The 26,202-nt window shown below is 40.2% G+C and overlaps 1 protein-coding gene across 5 annotated transcripts in view; it reads right to left on the bottom strand.

The window, feature by feature from the left end:
• LOC149457274 (rho family-interacting cell polarization regulator 1-like) overlaps nucleotides 1-26,202 on the bottom strand; it is a 423,950-nt gene that overhangs the window by 137,729 nt on the left and 260,019 nt on the right. The gene's annotated exons all lie outside the window — the stretch shown is intronic.

Genomic DNA, 26,202 nt, shown 5'->3' with positions numbered 1-26,202 from the left:
CAAATAACAAAACAAGATGAGGAACATGGATTAATATAGACATTTACTATTAACACTATTTCATTATTTCTCATGAGCAGTCTGCACTAAATGTATGAAAGTGTTTTCAAATGCAACAATTTTGCTGTTTAACTCAACTTAACATAATTGCAAAAGCTGTCAAGATTTGGCCATTAGGATGGATCACCTCCAGCAATATTAGGTCTAGATCATAATAATAATAATTATCCTAATAATGATCATACACATAAACATGACAAATTTTGCCTTAGAATGATGATTACAGTTTTAAGAAAGTTGATCATTGTTATATTACCTGCATAAAATCTCAGGATGTGACTTTAACTTGGTATGTGTTTGTCCAAGCATTACCCAAGTTTACTCCCAAACCCTCCTCTCACCCCCTTAAGCATGCCCCAAGATTACTTTCTCAGCATTTTACCTAATTCCTGTAGTGAAAATATGTGAGGAAGTCATGTTGTAGGTTCCTGTAATGGAACTGGGCAAATGGGACAGTTTCAAAGGAAGTCACCATAGTTACATAGTTTATCAGGTTGAAAAAAAAGACTCCAGTCCATCCATTTCAACCTGTGTGTGTTTGTGTGCATGGTGTTGAGATTTTTATTCTCTAAAGATTCCCATAGCCTATAGAGTATATTCTTCCAGGGGAAGACATCTGAAAGTGTTTGACGTTATCGACACTCTCAACTAGTATCACTGCCTAAGGAAGGGAGTTCCACATTTTAACTTCTCTAACAGTATCATGGGTGCGTGCAGGACCCTTAAATTAGAGTAAGCAGTTTATTACAGTTATTGAAGTCACCTTTAATAAATCAAACTCAAGACTCCAAATATGAAGCAGAGTCCAAATGTTTCATGACTAGAGTAGACAAACATAAGACAAAAGTGTCTGAAGCTCCTCCTGAAGAAGGAAAATATGTGTCCAGTGTGTAACAAGGACTAGGACTAGCCACTTCAAATGATGTCAGTGATTGAACCGCTGAAGTGTCTAGAAAATCACTGAGATGTTGTCCCCAGAACCCCTGCCTATTGTTTTCACAGACAGAAATCATCCAATAAGCACTGCACCAAAATACCCCAGCAGCACAGGAAAGCCAGGAAAGGGATCAACACAATGATCAACACCTTAGATACAGAGGAAAAGACATGAGGGAGAACCACAAACTGATAATGAAAGGTCTGTAGATAATGGTAGTGAGCAAGAAAGGTGTAGAGAAGAAATGTGTGACCTCATGAATCCATTCTGAGATCAAATGAAGACATTTAGAGCTTTAAGGTACAATAAAGGTTGAGTGCCCCATTGGTCTTGGGAACTGTAAAAAGGTTGAAATAAAATCCCTGAAAGTGTTCTGCAGGGACTGGGCAATAACACCTTGGTCTAGGAACCTGGAAAGGGCCCGGTAAAGGTAAACAAAGTGGTGAAAGGACACTGGAAAATTAGAAGCCAAAAACTGAGGGAAGTAAGGATTAAAGTTCCAGTTTTTATAAACCTGAGACACCACCTCCTGCAGCCAGTCATATGGTATATAAGATATCTTGTGCCAAGGGTCTGCAAGTAAAACAGGTATTCCCCCATTCTGGAATGTGGAGATGAACCTTAATGCTGAGGAGGTCTCTGACTTAGCATTAACTTAGAGTGCCAGACTTTACAGGTGGATAAGTAGTCAGGCCTCAATGTTGAGATCAGGACAATCAGAAATGAAAGGGGTGCTTTTGAGAAGGCAAAGATAAATTCCAAAAAGACACTGTCCCTCAAAGGGTATGCCGAGCAACAGCACTTCCTGCAGGTTCATTTGGCCAGTCAGCACTTTAGCCAAAGTACCCTGTGCATATGCATTGACTGCTGACATGAGACAGAAGAAGGGAAGTCTCCAGTAAAGAATCATAGAAACATAAAAGAGTGATGGTACAAAAATGTCTAAGTCGTCCATCAAATCTGCCCCATTTTTTATATTTATAGATATATATTTCTTTTTACTTTTTTGTCTATAGTATAGATTTATGTTTGTCCCAGTCATGTTTGAATCCGCTTACTGTTGACTGATTCACTACCTGTGCTGGAAGTCTATTCCAAGCATCAACTTCTCTTTCGGTAAAATAATACTTTCAAATATTTGTTTTGAACTTTACACCTGGTAGTTTGAGGTCTTGTCCCCTTGTTCTTGATCTTGGCTCTATATTGAAAATACCACCCTCCTAAACTTTATTCACACCCTTGATGTATTTAAAGGTTTCAGTCATCTTTTTTTCTTCTTTCCTCCAGACTACATGTTAAGTTCCTGAAGACTCTCCTGATTTGTTTTATCCCTCAGACCTTTTGACATTTGTGTTGCCTGTCTCTGGACCTGTTCTAACTTATCAATATCTTTTTGTAAGTGAGGTCTACAGAACTTTACTGTCACGTACCTCATTGGAGCCTGAAATGACGAGGTCGGCCTCACTTGTGTCACTAGCCCTGACCCCACTGGAAGTGGAACAGAAGGTGTCTAGGGACCGGGGGACAAGAGCGCCAGCAGATATTGTTTGCAGCTCTTGTAGTTGGAGTATTTGGAAGGCTGATGAACCTCTGACTCAGGCACCGTAGTAATATGCAGAGCTGGTATGGTAGATCGCCAGGTGTGCACCAGAGCAAGGCAGGAAGCAGGGATGGGAGACAGGAGCGGTGTCAAAGGAATAGCCAGGGTCATCAACGGGCGGACAGCAAGGTACCAAATCATAAGCAAGCCAAAGTCAGGAGCAGAGCCAAAGTCAGGAACCAGTATTAAGCAGGGGAGTAATAAGAGTCAGGTCAGGAACAAGCTGGGTCAGCAACAAGGAAATCACACACAGGAACAAGCAGGAAACAGGGAACAGCTGAAGACCAGTCAGCACTCAGCACAGGCAAAGTCACCTTTTAAATAGTCCGTCTGGCACCAATCTTCACCGTGCGTGTGCGTGATTGTGCATTTCTGTGCACATGCGCACATCTATTCACCAGCCGTCTCACAGGAATACCCTTACATGGACATATTCGGGTTTCATTTACTAAAGCTGGAGAATGCAAAATCGGGTTCACTTCTGCATAGAAATCTGATTAGGTTCCAGGTTTTATTGTCAAAGCTTAATTGAGCAAGCTGTGGTTAGAAACTAATTGGTTTCCATGCAGAAGTGAGCCTGATTTTGCACTCTCCAGCTTTAGTAAATAAACCCCAATATTCCAAATAAGGTCTAACTAAAGATCTATATAGGGGAATCAGGACCTCCTTCCTTCTGCTGGTGACTCCTCTAGTGATGCAGCCTAGAATTCTATTTGCTTTTTCAACTGCACAGACTCATTTTGCAGTCATCTGAAATAAGTACTCCAAAATATGTTTCCTCTGTTGTGCTGGCCAATACTGTACCATCAATATTGTAGTCTGTCAAGGAATTATTTTTTCCCTAGGTTTTTATTTTACATTAAGAAAGACTGAGCAGCAATTTTCACTGATTTGATCAATCTTACAGCAAAGCCAAATTATGTTCCATATTACAGACAGCTCCAGGGATATCAACTCTATTGTGTACCTTTGTGTCATCAGTAAAAAGACATACCTTAACCGCCAATCCTTTAGTTATATCACTTATATATAGATTAAATAGAACAGGACCTAGTACAGAGCACTGTGGTACACCACTAGTGATGGGTCTCTGTTCCGAATAAACCCCATTTACAAGCACAGTCTGGCGTCTATCTGTAGTGTTATCCCCACAGGAGCTGCTTGGTAGGAGTGGCAGTCTCTGAGAGCATACATGGCCACAATCAGTTCAAGTAAACATCTACCTCCTCACTGCTCACTGCGTTCCCCTTCATCTGCATCTGGTGGAAAAGATTGATACCTGGTCACTAGGTGTGATCTCTGAGATGCAGTTTGGATAGGCTGTGAATCTGGCTGTTGAGACACATAGACTGCTTCTGCTAGTGGCAATAGGTGATTAGGGTGCAAAGTCTTTAATAGACCCATTCTTCCTACTGGGAAAATCTGGTATACCAGCAATACAGGCAACTGCTCACAAATGACATAGGGTTGGGACTGCCATCAGTCAGCAAGCTTATGCTTCCTAGGGACACCCAGGTTCCTCATCAGCACTCTATAATTGGGTTGTAGGTCCTACACCCTTACTTTGTCCAATGACACAGCTGATCACCAGGTAAATACAGTTGCCAGTTATCGGCTGCACTTTCCTCACACTGTCATAGCGTGAGGAAAGTACTGCCGAGAACCGGCAATTGTCAGCGAAGGGAATCAGCACTGATTATTCGTGCCCAACAGTGCCTCACCACCTGTGCCACCCACCTGTGCCCATCAGTGCCACCCACATGTGCCCATCAGTGCCCAGCAGTGCCACGCATCAGTGCCCATCAATGTCACCTATCAGTGCTGCCCATCAGTGCCCAGCATTGCCACCTACCAGTGCAACATCAATAGTGCTGCCTATCAATGCTGTCTATCCGTGCCACCTCATCAGTGCCCATCAGTGTTGCCTATCGGTGCAGCCTCATCAACGCACATCAGTAAAGGAGAAAAATTACCTGTTTGCAAAATTTTATAATAGAAATAAAGAAAAACTTTTTTTTTCAAAATTTTTGCTCCTTTTTTGTTTATATGGTAAAAAATAAAACACCCAGTGGTGATTAAGTACCACCAAAAGAAAGCTCTATTTGTGTGAAAAAAAATGATAAAAATTTAATATGGGTACAATGTTGCATGATCGCGCAATTGTCATTCAAAGTGCAACAGCGCTGAAAGCTGAAAATTGGTCTGGGCAAGAAGGGGGTAGAAGTGCCCAGTAGGCAAGTGGTTAAATGGTCCACATATCCTCTATGGGATGTTATCAGAGTTTTGTCAGAGGATGTGCCAAATACTAGGTCAACTAGCAGTTGGGCCTCCCTCCCAAACATGACCATATAGAGGGATTACCCTGTGCCATTGGTTTCTGTGCTGTTATATGCATGAACGACTGCTGAAATATGCCGGCTCTATTGCTTATTCTTCTCTTTAGGGAGCATCCCAAGCATATCTGATAAAGTGTGATTGAATCGTTCTGGCTCTGGGTCTCCTTGGGGGTAGTAAGGGAGTTGTTTTGGACTTCTAAATGCCTAATAGGTCTTACAGTCTTTTAATGAATATACTTTCAAAGTCTCTCCCTTGGTCAGAGAGAATACATTGAGGCAGGCCATAGCAAATGAAGAACTTCTCTACCAGAACTTTGGCCACAGTAAACGCTTGCTAGTCTGTGGCTGGGTATGCCTGGGCATTCTGGGTGAAGTAGTAGGTCACCACCAGGACATTTCCCTGACAATGATGATCATTCAGGACAGGCAATACAGTCTCTCAATGCTTTTCTGGCAAAAACAGTTGTCATTTATATATCAAAATTAGGGTAAGTGAGCGCAAACCTCAAAATAGCAGCTAGCACACAAGGCAATCCTCAACACCAAAAAAGAAAATATAAAAATGGTATGCAGCGCTAAATAATGTAACAAACATCCAAATAACTAAAGCGACAGTAATTGGATAAGACGGTGAAACCATCAATCAAACTTTAAATAATTCCATATAGACCAAGATGAAAAATAAACAAATGTCACAGTGGAAACGGATATATTAAAATCCAATCAGGCTTGTGGACGGATCCGGTAAATTATTGCACTTACCACAAAGACATACAAACAGAACGTTGTATGTATAATGATGGACATCAGGGCCTGGTCAGCAAATAGGACAGCATCTGGTCACCATGTAAGACTCCCAGGAATGGTGGAAAACCTCTCCAAACCTCTCTGGTTACGCCGGCAGGTCCAACGAAGTCCTCTCCCAATAATACTTCTCTGGATCGCTCCACCTTGATGTGGCTCGTAAATAACGAGCCAGAGCAAAATGGCAATAATGGTGAAGTATGTCTTTATTGGGTAAAACAGCAAAATAATAAATAAAGGAACTCACAAAATGGAAAACAATGCCCAGGTCAAACGAAGAGGTTCCCTGGTGATTAGTGGCTCCCTGGTGATCTAATGGCGTCTGTTGGGTGGATCCCCTAACATGTTTCGAGCCACGCTCGTTGTCAAAGGGGTGAATCCTATCCCAAGGATGCCAGTATTTAAAAGTACCGCGGTCACGCATGCGCAATGAGCACCTCGCGCCGCTCGAATCAATAGCGCATGCGCGGGTGACGTCACCCGTCAAACATCACCGGACCACATCGCGCATGCGTAGACGCATGCGCAGGCACATCATGAATAATGACGAAGCTTCAATACACACACACCCGCCCACAGATAGGTGGGCGAAGCTACGCGAGGAAGACCACACTGCGCATGCGTAGGCACATGCACGAACGTCACTAATAGTGACGAGAATTATAATAGCAAATCCCCCCACGGGTGGGCGGGCAGAAACAGGCAAAGAGGCAAACCGAAAAGGAAGCCCAATTTCCATAGCAACTACAGCGCCCCTACGTTATCCTAAAATAATCAAATTTAGAAAATAAATATATAAGGAATTATATGGAATGGTAACAAATGGTGTAGTACTCTTAAAGGGACCACAAACCTTAACCCAATAAAATAATTAATAATACGATCCACCATTATACTGTAGTCCAAAGACATCCCATCAAACCACAGCACAATGGGGTACCTCATGGATACAGAACCCCCCAAAAGGAGCCTATAACCATAAATATAAATAAAATCATAATGTATTACATTTCAATGAAACCACAATACAAAATACTAAAAAATGTCCATATAAAAAATATTAATAATAGCTGATAATGTCCAATTGGTACCTGGAAGTGAAATAATAAACTCAAACCAACAACAGATATATCTCAAATGGATAAAAGAATAAAACAATTAGTGGACATATAACTCCTATTCCATTATAATAAAATTAAAATGAATGAAGCAAATAAACCGGCATATCCGCCAGTCAAATGACATACAACCCAGTACATTAATAATCAATGGGAATATATATTAGTGTAAACCAATATACATAAGAAATTTAATATAAATATTATATAAAAAAAATTTAAAAAAATGTATTGCCCCATACTGTTCATGAATGGGCCACATAGGAAATGGATAAAATAAATGGAATAAAAAGAAATAAAATAAAAATCCTAATATCCCCCTTGCTCAAACTATCAGGGCACAGATGAATATACATAAATGGATAAATTGGCATCAAATAGATAAGACATAATAATGGTAAAAATTATATAAATTTTCAAAGTATGATTGACTAAACAAAGGCCATGATTGACTAAAAAGAAATCAACTATTATCAATAAAGGAATTAATATCTAGGTCTACATTCAGACCCTGAGGTTGTAAGGATTTGAGCTCCACAATCCACTTAGTTTCGAGCTGGGACACTGCTCTCCTTTTGTGTCCCCCCCCTCCACTGCTGAGCAATCACATCAATGGCAGTGAATCTTAATGATGAAGGGTCCCTAGCATGATGGTCCCTAAAATGCTTGGATAGTGAGTGATATTTAAAACCTTTTTTGATATTATTAAAATGCTCTCTCAAGCGATCTCTAAGGCGTCTTGTAGTCCTACCCACATACTGAAGATTACATGAACACTGAAGAAGGTACACTACATGAGTAGTATTACAAGTAATCACTGGATTGATAACATAGCATTTACCCGTGAAACTAGATGCAAAATCCCCCACCTTAGTTTTATGTATGCCATTGTGTCTACAGGCAATGCACCTGTTACATGGGTAAAACCCTTTAAGCCCGAAGGAAGATGACAACCTCTTTGGTGGATCTACCACATTGGGGGCCACTGTAAGCCTAAGAGGGGGTGCCCTTCTAAAGGTAATTTCAGGAAACTCTGGTAATGCCTCACCCAATATAGGGTCACCTTTAAGAATGGCCCAATTTCTCTTAATTATCTTGGTGACCTCTCTATGTTGTACGGAGAAGTTTGTAATAAAAGGGCAAAATTTACTTGGTCTAATTCTCCTTTCCCCAGTAAGTAATACTGTCCTATCAAAAGAGGCAACTTCCTGAATAGTTCGATCCAGACTAACAGGATCATACCCTTTTTCTGTAAATCTCTTTCTGAGCACCAATGATTGATATTGATAATCAGCTAAACTAGTACAGTTTCTCCTCAACCTAAGAAACTGCCCCTTCGGGATATTCCTTAACCATGTTGGATGATGGCAGCTATCTGTGGGTATATACCCATTTTTATCTGTATTTTTAAAATAAGTTTTAGTTAAAATCTTACTGCCATCATTAATCAGAACCAAATCTAAAAAGTTGATTTCCTTAAAATCATAAACATAGGACAATTCAATATTCAAACTATTATTATTAAGAGTAATAAAAAAGTTTTTAAGTGAGGATTCATCCCCCTGCCATAAAAGGAACACGTCATCTATGTAGCGCCTATAAAAAATCAGGGGCGGCCAGTCTCGGGAATATATTAAGTCCTCCTCCCACCTGGCCATAAACAAATTGGCCAGGTTGGGGGCAAACTTAGCCCCCATAGCAACACCAGTGACTTGCAGATAAAAAACATGGTCGAACCAAAAGAAATTTCTACGCATAGCAAAATCAAGAAGTTCCAAAATGAACTCCTTTTGTTGTTGAGGGATATCAGATACAGTATTAAGATAGAACTGAGCTGCCTCCATACCATCACTATGCCTGATGTTGCTATACAAAGCAGATACATCTGCCGTAACCAGATAGGTTTTCTCATTAACTCTGAAATCAGTTAAATCAACAAGTATCTGCTTCGTGTCCCGTAAATAAGCAGGTGTTGTCTTAACCAAAGGCTGCAGAAAACAATCCACATATTCCCCTATACGAGAATTCAGTGATCCTATGCCACTAATAATTGGTCTTCCGGGAGGGCACACCGGATTTTTGTGGATCTTAGGGAGGCAATATAAAACCGACAGCCGGGGGGCAGCTGGGCATAAATATGCTTTCTCCTTTTTGGTTATTATACCTTTATCGAAACCCTTATTAATGATATTCTTCAATTCCTTCTTATAAGGGAACAGAGGGTTTTTAGAAAGTGGTTGATATGTTTCCCTATCATCAAGTAAGAGAAACACTTGAGTCATGTAATCTTTCTTATCCATGATAACAACTCCCCCTCCCTTATCAGCGGGCCTGATAACAAGATCTTTATTAGCCAACAATGACTTTATCCCATGATTAATCTTATGTTGATTCCATAAGTTTTTAACTTTAATCTTATCCAGATCTTTTAAGACCATGCTTTTAAAAGTGTTTATGCGATTGTGACGGGGGGGGTTAAAAAGTGAGGCATTACTTAAATTAGACGGTTTAAAAACATTAATAGGAGGATTGGACAGGGGTTGCGTAGTTAAAAAATACCTCTTTGGGTATAGTCTACGAGTGAACCTATGAATGTCCACATATGTGCCAAATTTATCCAATTTTTTCTTGGGTGCATATTTTAAACCTTTATTCAATAAATTAAGTTCATCGTCTGTAAGTTCTACTTTACTCAAATTAAAAATACCCTCAGCTTTCACATTTTTCTCTTTTTGTGGTCTGTTGACTCTCTTTCCTCCTCGCTTTCCTCTGTGCGGGTACTTCTCTTGCGGGTCTGGCCCCCCCTAAAAAATGATTGGGTTTGGGGTTTTGAGGACCTGGTGTCCTATTAGACTGAAAGCTGGGATTTCTTGGCCTTTGATTATTCCTAGAGTTATGTGAAGAGCCTTGTGAATTATGATTCACATAATAATTTTCCCTTCTATCATCAGGATAAAAATTATTTTGTTTATATGGACCACTATGACCCTTATGTTTCGGTGGTTTCCAATATGATTGGTTGTTACCCCCATTGTAAACCCCATTAGAATAAAGTTGTCATTTATCTTCAGGATCATCCAAGGGGCCCCTTCAGTAGACCACCCTGTCGTGTATCTACAGCCAATCCCATTCTGTGTGAACTAGACGTGCTTCTTTTAAAGAGTCTATCAACAGCAGATCTGGACATTGACCCTCCAGGGCCTTTAATGTTAAAGCACAGAGTGGGTCTTTCTTCTGGTTCTTTCTTAAGTCTTTCTTTGAAGGTTTAGGCAGGTCTGTGTCCCTTACTTGGAAAATGTCACAATATTATTTGGAGACACCAGCAACCGAGACTCCAATGGTTTCTGCCCCGTCACTCCTTTGGCTCGATGCTCTGCTCCTTGCCACAAGGCTTGTATCCCTTTTGGTGTCAGCTGATTCCACTTTTCAGAGGAGATCCCTGGGTCTCCTTGACAAGGAATCAGCATCTTTGTTCCTGACCCCTAGATGGTACTGTAGACTGAAGTGTATAGGAATAAAGGTGATCCTTACTATATCCTACATCATAGTAATATATTATAATGAAATAAGAGTGTTTAAATTAATTAATACATATATATTAAGGTTTATTGTATTAGACATGGCTATTATTGCTAGCATATATCATTAAGTGAATGTATTCTACTCCATTAGCAGCTAAGATGGCTTCTGGAGCTAAAATGGCTTCTGCTGCTATCAAAGGCGTATAAAAGATATTTTATGTAAGTTTATGTAAGTTGTCAAAAACTGCAGAGTAATGATGAATGTTTGTTAAAATGTCTCAATAAGATATCCCAAAGTGTAATAGGCAAATATTCTGGAGTGTAACTGATAAGCATAAAGGTGGGCAACAAGCCATAAAAAACACTATAAAAGTATGGACTGTAACATATCTAATCAGAGCATCTGATGGGCAGGGGATGGGTGCTCTCATACAATTGTATTATCGCTAATAAACATATAATTCGAACTCTCGTTCTGCAGGTTTGTTTACTTCAGGCGTAAAGCCGTGAAATCCCTAATCATTATTGGTGCCGTTGACCCACTGACATTGCTGAAGCCGGGATCACTGCAGCCTATACACATCTCAACTACAGACAAGCAAGGCCTGACAGGTGAGCTCATTTCTCACATAAAAAACTTGTCTGTGCTTGAGAAATGCAGAGGATGCAAGTAATCCATTTGCTAAACGCATGTTTAAAAGAACCCAAACTAGAATGTTTATAGTATTGTAATTAATTATCTTTTGTTTGTCTTGTTTTGTCTTTTTGTTTTGCTGCTATTCTTTAACTTTGCTGAGTGTGAATGGGTTCCAGGTATAGTCTCTGAATTAGCAGGGATTATACGCCTTTACGGGCAGAAAAAAGGTCATCGCTATTTCAGCTGGTGACTGCAAGGGAGGGGCTATGAGTGTGTGAGTAATTGTGGGTAAGCTGTGGTTGAGGTAAGCAACCCCCTTACTGAGCACTTGAGAGAGAGATAAAGATACATAAACATATAAATATATAGAACGCAGAGTAATAAAAAATTCGCTCTCAAATTGTCAGTCCTTATTCCTTTCACTGTCTCAGCCTTCTTTACTGTCAAAATTAAATTTTCCTTTCATTTTTACACTGATTTTAGACACCTTCTGACCTGATATATTTCGGGTAAAATTTCAAAGAAAATGGAAGGTGATCTGAGTACTCCTGGGGGAGCTCAAAGTTACGCACTTTAGTGTCTCCTGGTTGTAGCAAACCACCTCAAGTGACCGACAGGCACCAATTCAAATTAATCATTCAGACTATGAAGCATAAAGAAAGTGCCAAGCGCCACTGAGGCAAGGACATTAACCTCCTTAGCGGTATTTCCGAGTGTAGCTCGGGCTAAAATTTCTATACCAAAAGCGGTAACCCCGAGCTACACTCGGGCTTACCATGCGGCGCTGCTCTGGGTCTCCCTGCAGCACTTACCTTGTCCTTCGTTCCCACGATGTGTCCCCTGCAGCGTCCCCGGCCATCTCCTCCGGCCGATGCCGGCATCCGGCTTCTGTGTTCCGGTCCCTGTGACGTTGGTACGTACGGGCACCGGAACCGGCGGGAAATTTAACATTTTTTAAAAATTTCATTTTTGCTGTCATTGCTGTTTCAATGCATTTCACATATATTTTGTCCCTACTGCTTTGTCCTGTGCCCTGCCTGCATTTTGAATGTTCTTTCTGCCTGGAAACTTAGAAAAGTCCATGGTGTCCAAAAAGCATCCCTTTACGTCAAAAGCGGTTTTAGAGCAGCGATAGTAAATCAGAACCACTTGCAGAATTGAGTGATAATGATTCGTGTGGAAATTCGTCATCAGACACTGAAAACGATTTTGCGACTTTGCTCAGCGATGTGAGAATTTGCCTCTGTATTTCAAATTTCAGTGTTTTTGGTTTGATTATATTATTGAATTAAATTTATTATTATATTATTATTTTTTATGATTATTTATTAAATTATAATTTATGATTTTGTGTTTCAAATTTTATCATATCCGGAATGTTTAATAGACTCTTGTTCGTACAGATTTCAGTGAGTTATTCCTAAAAATTACAGCCTACAATAAAAAACTACATATTTCAATGCAAAAAAAATGGTACCGCTTTCAGCACAAAAAATCGGAAAGAATCATACCGCCAAGGAGATTAATAAAACCAGTCAGTGTATTGCGGCGGATCTAAGCTAAACTAGCTTGGAATCCTTTGCCGTTTCCTGTCCTTTTCTGTATACCTATCTATGACCTAAGGTTTCATAACTTTGTTTCCCTAAATGTTAACATTAAACTAACCACAAAACCAAGTGTCTTTCATTGGGCAGACCCGGTTTATTGCTGGGTGGAAGCTAGGAAACTGGCTGTGCTGATACGGAGACCTTGGCAGCTTGGAATGTACTAATCTATGCGATAATAACACTTTGCAATGTGCTAAACTTTAGTAAATAAAAGAACTGTAACTTTGTTTTATCAACAGGGAAAGTAAGTAGAATATTTAAATGAATAATACATTGAATAAATGCCATACTCCTTTGTATGTCTTCAAAGTTTTAATAATTGTGTGGGGAGCAATTGCTTGGATTCTATTGACAATTTTTGTATATAAGCAACAATTAACTCCACCTCCAGTTTGTGACCCTGATCAAGTCACTGATGGGAAGACTGGAGAATATATGAGGTAGCAAAGTATTGTCAATGAATCCATCCAATTTGACCCAGAGTTGCTATCCCATAGTAGCCCATGATATGTGTGATAGATTGGGGGTTATAATTGATGCATTTTTATATGTTATTGTATTTGTTTTCATTCTGGGGTTAAAAATTTGGAGAGATAGGCAAAGGGGTTTTATTGTCTGTGATCTGAGGTTCCTTTTGTGAGCAAAAAGAGTGAGTTTGCACCAAGGGGTAGAAGGGGAGTAAATAGTAATAGCATCTAGAAATAAGATAGACATACCTCCCTATTCTGAGTGAAAGTCACAGTGCACTAGAGAGGGTGACTGTGGGTGCATAAGACTACCCCAAGTAAGAGGTAGCAGCAGGGGAGGAGTGGGTTTCTGGAAGTATAAATCACTTGGTGGTTGGTCCAAGTAACCTAAATAACCAGCCCTTTTTGTTCACCATCCAGGGGTGAAAGAGTGCCTTCTTTGTGAGGGGAAGAAGGTGCAAGAGAATTGAGGGTTCTGTCCTGGGGGCAGGAAATTAGACTCTTTCTGAGAGGAGAGTGTGGTATAAAATAAGGAGAAGCCTTGGCCTTCTCAATTCTGAAGAGGAAAAGGGATATATAGAAGTACCCAGAGATTCCTGAAAATGGAAAATCAATTGGGGGGAGGCACTAAAGTAAAGGGACCCCCTTTGACTCCTTGCCAAGAGTTAATAAACCGTTATGGCAAGTGGGTAGTAAAATTTTTAAAGAAATGGTGCAAACTAACACAGATCACAGACTACCCCATACCAATCCAAGGGACATATGATATTTGTGCTTGGACAGCTTTACATTATAATTTTAAAACTAAAATGACAGCCCCAAATGAAATGGCAGCTTGGGCAAGATGGAATAGTGAATCTTACAATAAGTCAGCAAAACTCTTACTAGCAGTACTGCCAAAAGAAAACGGGGACGAGGAAGACATATCAGAGGAATTGATATTAAGCACACATTTACTAGCAAAACACTCATAAGGGACCCTAGCAAGCCAGTAATGAAGGGAATGTCTCCAGGTAGTGGTGAAGACACTAGTCCTAGTTGCCCACCACCATATGCAACAACCCCCTCTACACCTAAGAGAAGCCCCCACTGGAAGGAGAGAATGGGGGAAAAGGAGGAATCAAGTATGGAACTTTAAGGGAAGCAAGTGGATATAGTACCTCTTCAGAGGTGCAGAGTCCATATGCTATTTCTTTATATCCCCCCCTGCCACCTGATGAGGAATGGGAAAAAGAGGATGCTCCGGACACCACATATGAGGTAAGTACAGAACCCCATTACAATCTTAGAAGAGGAAGAAAAGGGATAGACAGAATAAACCCAGTAAGGGAGCAAAGAGCATTTGACCAAGCTGGAAAATTAACAGGAATAATAACCCATCATGTCCCCTGGACTCCAGGGGAGATGAGCACCTTTTTGAATACTATCCCAAAACCAAGACACAGTCCTCACTTGTTTGCCCAACAAATATGTAATATAGCAACAAGCTATGCAGCAAATTGGACAGACATGTGCAGGATTATTAAAGGAGTAGCTGGAATTAGTGATTATGAATTAATGATACGAGAAGCAGGGTTATGCAAGCCAGAGGATTTGGGGAAAACATTATTAACCCAGAAGATTCCTCTGACACAGCAATAACTCGGTGTACTAAATTAAAGGCGGAAATAGGTAAGATATTCCCTGCGGCTTCCTGGACCAAGGTGAGTACAATGACACAGGGAAGTAAAGAGGAAGTACATGAGTATACAGACAGGTTTAAAATAGCAGTTACAGAGACAGGACAAGATGCAGACTCTGCTGCATTGGCGCCTATGCTTGTTACCATGTGGGGTACAGGTTTGTGCCAACCCATCAGAGATAAGCTGACTATACGCTACCCAGAATGGAAAACCATGAGTTTACAAGCTTTGACCACTGTGGCATCCAATATACAAAAGAATATGGATGACATGGAAGGGAAAAAGCTTCATCGTGTAACGTTAACCAGTGAGGTTACAAAGAAACCTGAACAAATAGGGGAAAGAAAATGGTTACCCAATCTGACTTGTTTCAGATTGGGTAAAATTGGTCATATGGCCTGAGATTGTCGGGGACCAAGGAAACAAGTCAGAAAGCCATGGATTAAAAGGAAGTGGCTAACCCCAGTTTTACCAGTAATATCAGAGACAGACGGTAATGATGCATTTGTAAAATTAACACTGGAGAAAATGCAATTTTTTGAGGAAAAGGAACTTACTTTTCTTGTAGATTCAGGGGCCAGCAAAAGTGGTATATCAACACAAACGGCTCCCCCTCTGCCTACAGGACAAAGTGTGTCAGTTGTAGGACTGAACGGTTCCACATTAATATTACAGGAAACCCCTACCCTCCAAATAAGATTAGGAAATGTTTCCTTGCAATCCACTTTTCTGTTGTCTTATACAGTGCCTTGTAACTTGCTGGGAAGAGATATTTTGTAAAAATTACAATGTACCATAACTTATACACCTGAAGGAGTCTTTGCAACCTCACCATTGACTGCAATAGAACAAGATGTGTGTGACAGTCTGCATGTGCTAGTTGCAGCAGCATCACACTCAGAACATCCCCCGGTACTTGAAGAATTGCTAGAGACACTCTGGGCCACATCAAGAGAGGATGTGGGGGTGTTAAATGTGCCTCCAGTCAATGTAGAGGTAAAGCCAGGATTTCCTCCTGCCAAGACTGCCTCAGTATCCATTATCCCAGCAGCCAAAGGATAGTATCAGAGAACAGATTAAAATGTACTTAGAGAAGGAAGTGTTAGAAAAGGTAAATTCTCCTTGCAACACACCACTATACCCAGTAAAGAAAAAGCCTCTAGATCGTAATGCACCTGTGAAGTGTACAATGGTACAAGATTTAAGAGCAATAAATAAGGTGATAAAAGAGAGTGTCCCTTTGGTACCAAATCCAAACACAATGCTCTCTAATATCTCTAATGACGCATCATTTTTTACAGTGATAGACATAGCAAATGCATATTTTTCAGTAAGATTAGAAGCGTCATGTACATATCTATTCTCATTCACGTTTGAGAGCACTGCATACACCTGGAAAAGGCTTCCTTGAGGCCTGTCAATCTCACCTAGCATGTTTAACCAAGCGCTAAAACAGATGTTAGATCAGTGGCAGATACCTTTCAGGTTGTGCTCTGCTTCAGTATGTGGATGATCTCTGCCTATTTGCAAATACCTTTAAAAATTGTGAGAGAGCATCCTTGAGTTTATTACAATATTTGGCAGAACAAGGATGTAAAATCTCAAAGGAAAAACTACAATGGTGCCATAAAAAAGTAGTATTCCTGGGACATTGTATCTTTAAGGGGGGAAAACATTTAACAGCAGAAAGGAAGGCAGTGATACAGGCATACCCCCTACCAAAGAATCAAAAGGCACTCAGGGCATTTTTGGGTCTTGTAGGTTATTGCAGAACCTGGATCCCAAACATGTCACAGATTGCCCAGCCTTTATACGCATTAACATCTAGCAAATTTATACATTTTGATTTAAAAGAAGAACAAAAACAAGCAGTAGAAACATTGAAGGTGGCTATTATGGCAAGTCCATGTTTGGCTTTACCTGATTACAAGAAGGATTATTATCTGTTTTGTCATGAGGCAAACAATCAAGCATCTGGAGTGCTATCACAGAAACATGGAGACAAATACAAACCGGTAGGTTACTATTCCCAGCCTCTGGACCCTATCATCTGTGCAGCAGCACCATGTGTAAAAGCCACGGCTGCTGCAGCAGTGATGGTGGAAAAAACTGCTGAAATAGTGTTAGGGAACACTTTGATTTTAATGGTCCCTCATGCAGTAGAACAGGTGTTGAATCATATCAATACCAAACATTTGTCTGCTGCCAGATTGACCAGGTATGAACTGGCATTACTTACACCAAGTAACATAATAATTAAAAGGTGTAATGTGTTGAAACCAGCAACACTGTTACCTGTCATGCCTGACCCACCAGAGGAATGGGAGCATGACTGTAATAGTGAAACAGAGGCCTACTATGAGCTACCAGGGACAGTGACAGATGTAGCCCTGGAAAACCCAGATATGGAACTATGGGTAGATGGTTCTCAAAACTATACGGAAAAAGGTTCACCTGTAACAGGAATGGCCATAGTGGACCAGGAAATGGTGATATTCGAGGAAGCCTTACCAAACCATTGTTCAGCTCAAGTGGCTGAATTGGAGGCTTTGGTAAAAGCATGCCAAATAGCAGAGGGTAAATCAGTTAATATCTATACTGATTCACGTTATGCTTTTGGAGTAGTCAATGATTATGCAGCATTGTGGAAAAGTAGGAGTTACTTAACCTCTCAAGGTAAGCCAATTAAAAATGCTGCTCAGGTAATGGCCTTGTTGGAAGCTATCACCTTACCAGTCGCTGTTGCTATAATAAAGATGAAAGCTCACACAAGGGGAGGTGATCCCATCACTATGGGAAACCAAAGAGCAGATAAAGCTGCTAAAGAAGCTGCACTGGTTCATTTGAGTAAAAGGAAAAGTAACAGAGTTTGTTTTTTGAAAGACACACCTGATGAGGAAACATTAAGAAAGCTGCAAACTGCAGCATCTCAAAAAGAGATAAGTAAATGGAAAAAAGCCAAGTGCATCCAGGATGAAAAAGGTATTTGGCATCATGAAGATGGGAGACCATGTTCCCCTTATTCTATGTATCCTGCTTTATGCTCTATGGCACACCTCCCCTCTCATGTTGCCAAAGGAGGGATGGTGGATACAATTTTGAAAACATGGTATGCGGCAGGTATTGAGACAATGCCAAAATAGGTTTGTCAAGCATGTTTAATTTGTGCACAGTTTAATCCAGGGAAAAAAGTACAGACACCATCTGGTCATATCCCAAGAACTTTACACCCGTTTCAAAGGGTACAGATAGATTACATACAGCTGCCAAAGGTAGGAATGTATGAATTTTGTTTAACAGTTGTAGATGTTTTTTCAGGATGGTTGGAAGCTTTCCCAGTAGGAAAAGCCACAGCAACAGCCAAGAAACTGATACAGGAAGTAGTATGTAGGTATGGAATCCCAGAGACAATAGAAAGTGACAGAGGGAAACACTTCACAGGTCAAGCAATGAAGGAAATACTGACAGCTTTTAACATTGAACAACGCTTGCATACACCATACAACCCTGCTGCAATATAATGGGTTGTTAAAAGCAAAGCTGGGAAAAATTAAAGCTGAGAGAGGATTGAATTGGTTACAAGGATTACCAATTACGTTGTTCTCCCTCAGAACTACTCCTAAACAGAGGGGAAAGTTATCTCCTTATGAGATACTTTTTGGATCAGTGCCAAAGACAGGTTTGTATTACCCCCAGGCATCAAACAAATCCTATGGTACACTCACAGAGTATGTAATAGGATTACAGAGACACCTCAATCAGTTGCATAATAAAATCTATGCCTCACTTCCAGATCCAGATGATCTTGAAGGGACACATACGTTGCAACCAGGTGACTGGGTGATGCTTAAAAAGCACCAGAGGAGAGGTCTTGAGCCCAGGTGGATAGGACCCCCATCAAGTGGTACTGGTGACCCCAACAGCTGTAAAGCTTGAGGGGAAAGAGGCTTGGGTGCATGCATCACACTGCAAACATGTGCATAAGGCCGTGGTACCTGAGCAACCAAGCTAGCTTAAGGGATGAGGCCTCGGAGCGGGTCCCTGATCTTGGCAGGCGGTGTTTAGGAAAAATATTTATTTAATTGTGTCCCTTTCAGTTTCAGAATAAAGTCATCTGTGGAGGAGGAAGATGAGAGCATGGCAGGGTGTCCTGGTGATACTAGTCCTAGGCCTGATGAATGTGGAGAGTCAAACCTTTCTGAATAGGATGATCCAAATGCATGAGGTGATCTCTAACCAATTTAATCTCTCAGACTGTAGGATATGTACTATGATTCCCCCTAGCGTACGTCACAAGCCCATAATTGCTATGGCAGTGACAAGTCCTGATTTATATCATGCTTTGTTAGAAAATTTTTCTACAAATAGTTTAATGAGTACACAGCAAGGGAGAGCAGTGAAAGAAGAAGACCTGTTAGTCCAAGGGATATCAGGAAAAAGGATAGGTATAACTTTAAATGGAACAATAAGGGTAGGTATCACAGATTATGTGCAACAGGTAAAAAGTTTTGGGCATAAAATTAGCTAATCTTACATAATTTTGGGGTGCTGAAAACGAAAATGACCCTAAAAAATGTTGATTGGCTCTAGTTTCCATGATATATTCACCCATCTAATGACGTAAGCCATTCAAAATTATGATGCAACTTCAGCTGCATATTGCGCAATTGATACTGGTGACCAATAGAAAATTGCATGTATACTGAGATGATGCAATATTAACCTTTAATTGCATCACTTCACTGCATAAAAGCTGCAGTATCTGTAGCTGATTGTAGTTCGACAGCGTCTTTACATTTCGTTTTATGCTTATATAGGCTACTCAGTAATGCCTCGAACTTGTGTGAATAAAGCAGATAATTTCTGCTATATCTGCGGTGAAATAACTTTTATCTCACAAAAAAGGAGGATAACAGGAATCATTAAGAAAGCCTACAACTTGTATTTTGGCTGCAAGATAGGAGACCAGGACAAGAGCTGGGCACCACATATATGCTGCAATTCTTGTGGGATGGCACTGGAGCAATGGTTGAATGGAAAAAAGGCATCTATGCCTTTCGCTGTGCCAATGATTTGGAGAGAGCCAACAGATCATGTTAGTAATTGTTACTTTTGTATGGTGCCTCCAATTGTAAAAGGGCTAAATAAGAAGAAAAAGTTATCTGTGCACTATCCAAATATTCCATCGGCAATCCGTCCAGTTCCTCATGGAGAGGGGCTACCAATTCCTAAAGCACCAGAATCCTTCGTGGTTGAGTCAAGTGAGGAAGAACCTGAAGCGTGTAGTCACGTGCAGTTGTAAGAGATAGCCCTTTCCTCGAATACAAGAGAAAAGCCAAGAGAAGCAAAACCGACACAAACTGAAGACAAAACTAGTGAGAATCCTAAGTATTAAAATGATTCAACTTAGCTTATGGCTATAATTTTTCTTGGTAATCCTATGCAATATATTATGCCATTTAGGCTTTGTTATGTAGTCAATATCACTTGCTTTATATTTGTGGAAAGACATCTATCTATATAATTATTGTGCATTATGTAGTCATTACGCCTATAGTAGAAAACTTTCCGTTTACAGAAAAACTAGAGCCAATTGACAAATTTCATTGTTATATTTGAACTCAGAATGTGAAATTCATTAAGAAATGGATCCTTTTGTTTCCAAAACTGGCAAAAAATAAAAATTTGTTGAACAGTGTTATTATCAAGAGCCAGGTGAGGTCCAAGTTGTACTAAACAGGTGTTATGGTATATTGAATCAGACTATGTGTCGGTGGAAAAATGATTGCTCCAATTGTTTCAATAAAACCTTGAAGCAATCTTTAAAGGTTTTGGATTTACCAGACGAGTGTAAGGAAACGTTATATAGACATTGATGTAAATAAATATAATAGATCTTTGAAGGAATTAGTGATTTCGGAATTGAAAAATGTGGGGGAAGAGTCCTACCTAACCCATATTATTTTGTGTGTGGACGGAAGGCAAGGAAGAGTTTGCCCCTAAAAGCTAATGGTACCTGTGTCATAGCAGAACTGATTTATGCCACCAGACCAGTGAATATGTCTGATATGTTAAAGGAACAAAAAGGACATAGACAGAAGAGATCTACAGAAAGTAAGGTCTATTCTATAGAAGCTGCTTCAGGTGCTATGACTAACATTGCACAAAAATATAATATATCAGTATTTGGGGATGCATTTAAGGCATGGACCTATGCTCCATCCTGGACAGGGTGGGGACAGGAGATGGTAACTAGAATAAATAGTTATGAAAATGTAACACAATATTATGCTGGGTCATGTTTTAGCAGCACTAAAGGATGACGCAGAAGAATTAATAGAAATGAGAAGACAGGTAATTGCCAACCATATGGGTCTAGACATTCTTTTTGCATCTCAAGGAGGATTGTGTGTAGCCATAAAACAGGAATGTTGCACCTATATGGTTGACAAAACTTATGACATAAATGCCCACTTGGCTGCAGCAGAAGAATTGCAGGAAGATGTCCATGATATCCTAAATCATAACTTAGATTTATCTGAATGGGGTGGAGGAGTGTTGTCCTGGACATCATGGTTGAACCCCTTAACCTGGTTCAAAGGGATTGGTACATTGTTTAAGATATTTTTGATAGGATTATTAAAAATAGGTGGGATAATATTCGGAGTGATGATAAAGCTTATTTGTGTGTTATAAGCTAAGTATATGCGCTTGCAAAAGGGTGTATAAGCAATTGAAATTTAAGAAAAACTCAGATTTGTTTGTTGCTCCCATTCAAAGGAACAATGGACAGCGGCATAGAAGAAACTAAGATGCCTAAGTTGTCACCCGTCTATGAGCCAGGCCCTGATCAGCCAATCGGTACACTCCTTGAACCATCTGTTCTGACACCAGTATCCCCTTATATGAGAAGGGAAGGAACCAACCCTGAATATAATGAAATGGAGATCGAACATCCTCAGGTTGATGGTGCCCAAGGACCTCCAATCACAGCGCCTCACCAGATGTATATGAATGAAGGGAATCTGCATTTACTAATCTACCAGCAACTAGCGGTGGATGGAGCCAGAACCCTAATCCAAGGCCCCAGAGACCAGAAAATGAAAAAACTATTTTAGTTGTCGGACATTCATATGTTAATAGAGCATATTCTAGGGCTCTTTGGGTAGGCCAAGAAAATTTGTGGTGTGAACAGGAAGGAGTTAAAATAAAGTGGGAGGGGAGGCCGGGGTTACGGTGGGTAGGATTATGTGATCTCATTAACAGAGCAGTACCCCAACACCAACCACACCCCTATGCTGTGATTATTCACCTGGGGGGTAATTATTTAAAAGATGGCCAAGCTCCAGTGTGGGGACTTGTGAGGAGAATGATGGAAGATATGCATTGGCTAAGGAGGAGGTTCCCTGAGGCCCACATAGTGATATCATTGATTATTATCAAACCCATGTGGAGAAAAGTTCAAATTGAGAAAGCTCATGTATTTAATGGGGAGTGTGTCCGGGCAATGAATATGATTGGAGGACATGCCATACTTGCCATAGGAGGTGAACAGGACCAACGTCTGTTCGGGTTTGACAGGGTACACCTGAACAGCGTGGTTAATGACATCTTCCTGCAGGAGTTGTATAAGGTAGTGATCATGTGCCTGAGAAAGGAGGGGTGACCTATAAGGAAATAAAAATTTTAGATATTCTTTTTAGCTAGCGTGTGGAAGCTTTGCGAATTGAGAGTGAAAATGCAAATAAAGATGAGTGCTTGCTGGTGTGATTGCATAAGAACAGCATCCTTCTGTTGTGTACCTGCCCCAGTTGGAGGCATTCCTCCGACATACAGGTGGGTTTAGCCTACCTATATGTCCCGGTAAAGGACAGGGATGGGATGTTATCCATCTATAGGCAAGTTAGTAAGAAAGCATTTGTAACATCCACTGGAGAAGAGCCGAGCTGCAAAAGGATGCAGAAAGTGGAGAGCCATACCTGTGAGAGACAAGTGAGGTATCACAGGGCTCACCGCCACTGAGTGTCATGCTACTGGGTTTCATAACCAGTGAATGATAAAGGGAGATGGGTCTAGTGATTGGCAGGTGGTCAGAAGAAGAATGTAGGGAACCTTGATGTTCTCTGCAGCTTTTCTGATGGTCATGTGTGGATTAGCTGGATTACATGTCTCTTATCTGCTTGTATTGTTAAGAACTAATGTGTGATAAGAAGTTAAGAATACTGAAAATAAAGAAATGAGCCCTCCTTTGTCATTTAAGTATGAGGGAGTGAGATGTATGATTAATAAGGATCAAAAGGAGGGAATAATGTATAGGGATAAAGGTTATCCTTACTATATCCTACATCATAGTAATATATTATAATGAAAGAAGAGTGTTTAAATTAATTAATACATATATATATTAAGGTTTATTGTATTATACATGGCTATTATTGCTAGCATATATCATTAAGTGAATTTATTCTACTCCATTAGCGGCTAAGATGGCTTCTGGGGCTATAATGGCTTCTGCTGCTACCAAAGGCGTATAAAAGATATTTTATGTAAGTTTATGTAAGTTGTCAAAAACTGCCGAGTAATGATGAATGTTTGATAAAATGTCTCGATAAGATGTCTCGAAGTGTAATAGGCACATTTTCTGGAGTGTAACTGATAAGCATAAAGGTGGGCAACAAGCCATAAAAAACCCTATAAAAGTATGGACTGTAACATATCTAATCAGAGCATCTGATGGGCAGGGCATGTGTGCTCTCATACAATTGTATTATCGCTAATATAATATATTTTGGAACTCTCATTCTGCAAGGTTGTTTATTTCAGGTGTAAAGCCGTGAAATCCCTAATCACCTCCAGGGCCTTTAATGTTAAACCACAGAGTGGGTCTTTCTTCTTATTCTTTCTTAAGTCTTTCTTTGAAGGTTTAGGCAGGTCTTTGTCCCTTACTTGGAAAATGTCACAATATTATTTGGAGACATCAGCAACTGAGACTCCAATTGCTTCTGCCCCTGTCACTCCTCTGGCCCGATGCTCTACTCCTTGCCACAAGGCTTGTATCCCTTTTGATGTCAGCTGATTCCACTTTTCAGAGGAGATCCCTGGGTCTCCTTAAAAAGACATCAGCATCTTTGTTCCTGACCCCTAGATGATACTGTAGACTGAAGTGGAACCCCAATGGGACAGACAACCACCTATGCCCGGTGGCATCCAACTTGGCTGTGGTAAGTATATACACTGCTATGTAAATGCTTTCAACCTGACGTGCTCATGTTATCCACGGTGCTGCACTCTACCTTGTTGTTTCTTCCTGTATTTAGGTTTAAGCTATGTCTTTGACCTGAGTGATGCTTTGCGTGCATTTTTTTTCTGTAACATGTTGTCACTTCTCAATAAACTTTTATGGAATAAAAAAAATAAATAAATTAAGTAAAAAAAAAAGAATGCTTTCAGAAACAGAAGTGTTAATAGTTTATTTTTATCAATTAAAATTGAAAGTAAATGAACAGAAGAGAAGTCTTAATCAAATCAATATTTGGGTGTGACCACCATTGGCCTTCAACATCAATTTCTCTAGATACACTTGCACACAGTTTTAAAGGAACTTGGCAGGTAGGTTGTTCCAAACATCTTGGAGAACTAACCACAGATCATCTGTGGATGTACGCTGCCTCAAATTAATTTCTGATGTACTGACTGCCTATCTCATTTCATGAGGCCCTAAAATGGCAGAACAGTACAAATAAACCAGAAATGACCCATTTTTGGAAAGTAGATGGTCCAAAGTATTTAGGCATGGTGAGTTTTTTGAAGTTGTAATTTTTTTTTGTCACAATTATTTGGAAAATAAAGAAATTAAACAAGCTTTGTTTTTTTCAGGAAGTTGTCATGTTACAATACTTTTATTTCTCACACACAACATAAGCATACTTATATTTATACCCCAAATACATTCTACTATGTCTCCTGAGTATGGGGATACCACATGTGTGAGACTTTTTATTACACGCTAGATGCATAGAGAGGCCCAAAATCCAAGGAGCACGTTTGGTCTTTCATGGAGCATAAATTACGCATCTAATTTCTAACTACCTATTTGTAGAGGCACCGGGACAGTGGAAACACCCACAAAAGGACCCCATTTTGGAAAGTAAACACTCCAATGTATTTTCTCAAAGGCATAATGAGTAATTTTTGTTAAAAGTTTTGGGAAAATGCAGGAAAGAAAAATGTATTTCTTTTTCTTTTACACAAAGTTGTCAATTAATAAGATCTTTCTAACACACATCATAGGCATACTTAGAATTAAGTCCCAAAACACATTCTGCTACTCCTCCCATGTATGGCGATACCACGTTTTTGAAACTTTTTTTACAGCCTAGCCACATAGATGTGCCCAAAATCCAAGGAGCACCTTCAAGTGTTCTAGGGGGATAAATTAAGCATCTAATTTCCTGACTACCTATCAAATTGTTTGGAGGCTCTGGAGCACCAGGACAGCAGAAACACCCACAAAATAGCCACATTTTGGAAAGCAAACATTCCAAGGTATTTTTAGGAAGCATAGTGAGTCTTTTGTAAACTTAATTTTTTTTACACAAATTTTTGGAAAATGCAGAAAGAAACATGAAAATGTATTTTTTTTTACACAAAGTTGTCAATTTAATAAGATATTTCTCACACGCAGCATGGGCATATTTAGAATTACACCCCAAAACACATTCTGCTACACTTTCTGAGTATGACGATACCACGTGTGATACAGATTGTACCTTATGTGTCACACCAATCAACCAATTATATAAAAACCAATGTACTGTAATGGTTGCCTCTATATGAGTGGTCTGGGAATATAGCTTAGTACAGCATAACCTATAGCAGTCCCAGGGAATGGCTGGGACTGGTGTCTCACAGAAACATAGTCAGTTGGACATGCAGATGGGTCAATTCAGGCCACACGCAGAAACATGGTCAGCAAACAGGCAAAGGATTGGTCCATGCAATAGGCAAAAATGTGTCAATATACAGGCCAGGGTCATACCAGGCAGCAGGCAGAGGCAACACTGCACTGATGTGACAGTGATCAGGAACATTTTTGCTGGCTGCACAGGTCTGGTGACACTGGGGACTAGTGTGGCAGCAATCAGGAACACTGCTGCTGGCTTATACTAGCCAGGTGACACTGGGATTGGTGTGGCAACAATCAGAGAGACAATTGCTAGCTTACACTGGTGTAGTGACATTGGCACTGGTGTGGCAGTGAACAGGGACATTGTATTTGGTGTGGCGGTGATCAGGGGCAAAATGACTGGTGTGGCGATGATCAGGGACACTGTAGCTGATGTGGTGATTAGAGACAATATGACTGGTGTGGTGGTGATCAGGAACAATATGGCTGGTGTGGCGGTGATTAGGGACAAAATGAGTGGTATGGCA

This window comes from Staurois parvus, unplaced genomic scaffold (assembly GCF_062004578.1).
Source record: "Staurois parvus isolate SC_StPar_1 unplaced genomic scaffold, SC_StPar_1.0 ptg000329l, whole genome shotgun sequence".
NCBI classification, from domain to species: domain Eukaryota; kingdom Metazoa; phylum Chordata; class Amphibia; order Anura; family Ranidae; genus Staurois; species Staurois parvus.
Note: the sequence above shows the minus strand (reverse complement) of the source record. Positions and strands in the feature narration are given on the sequence as shown.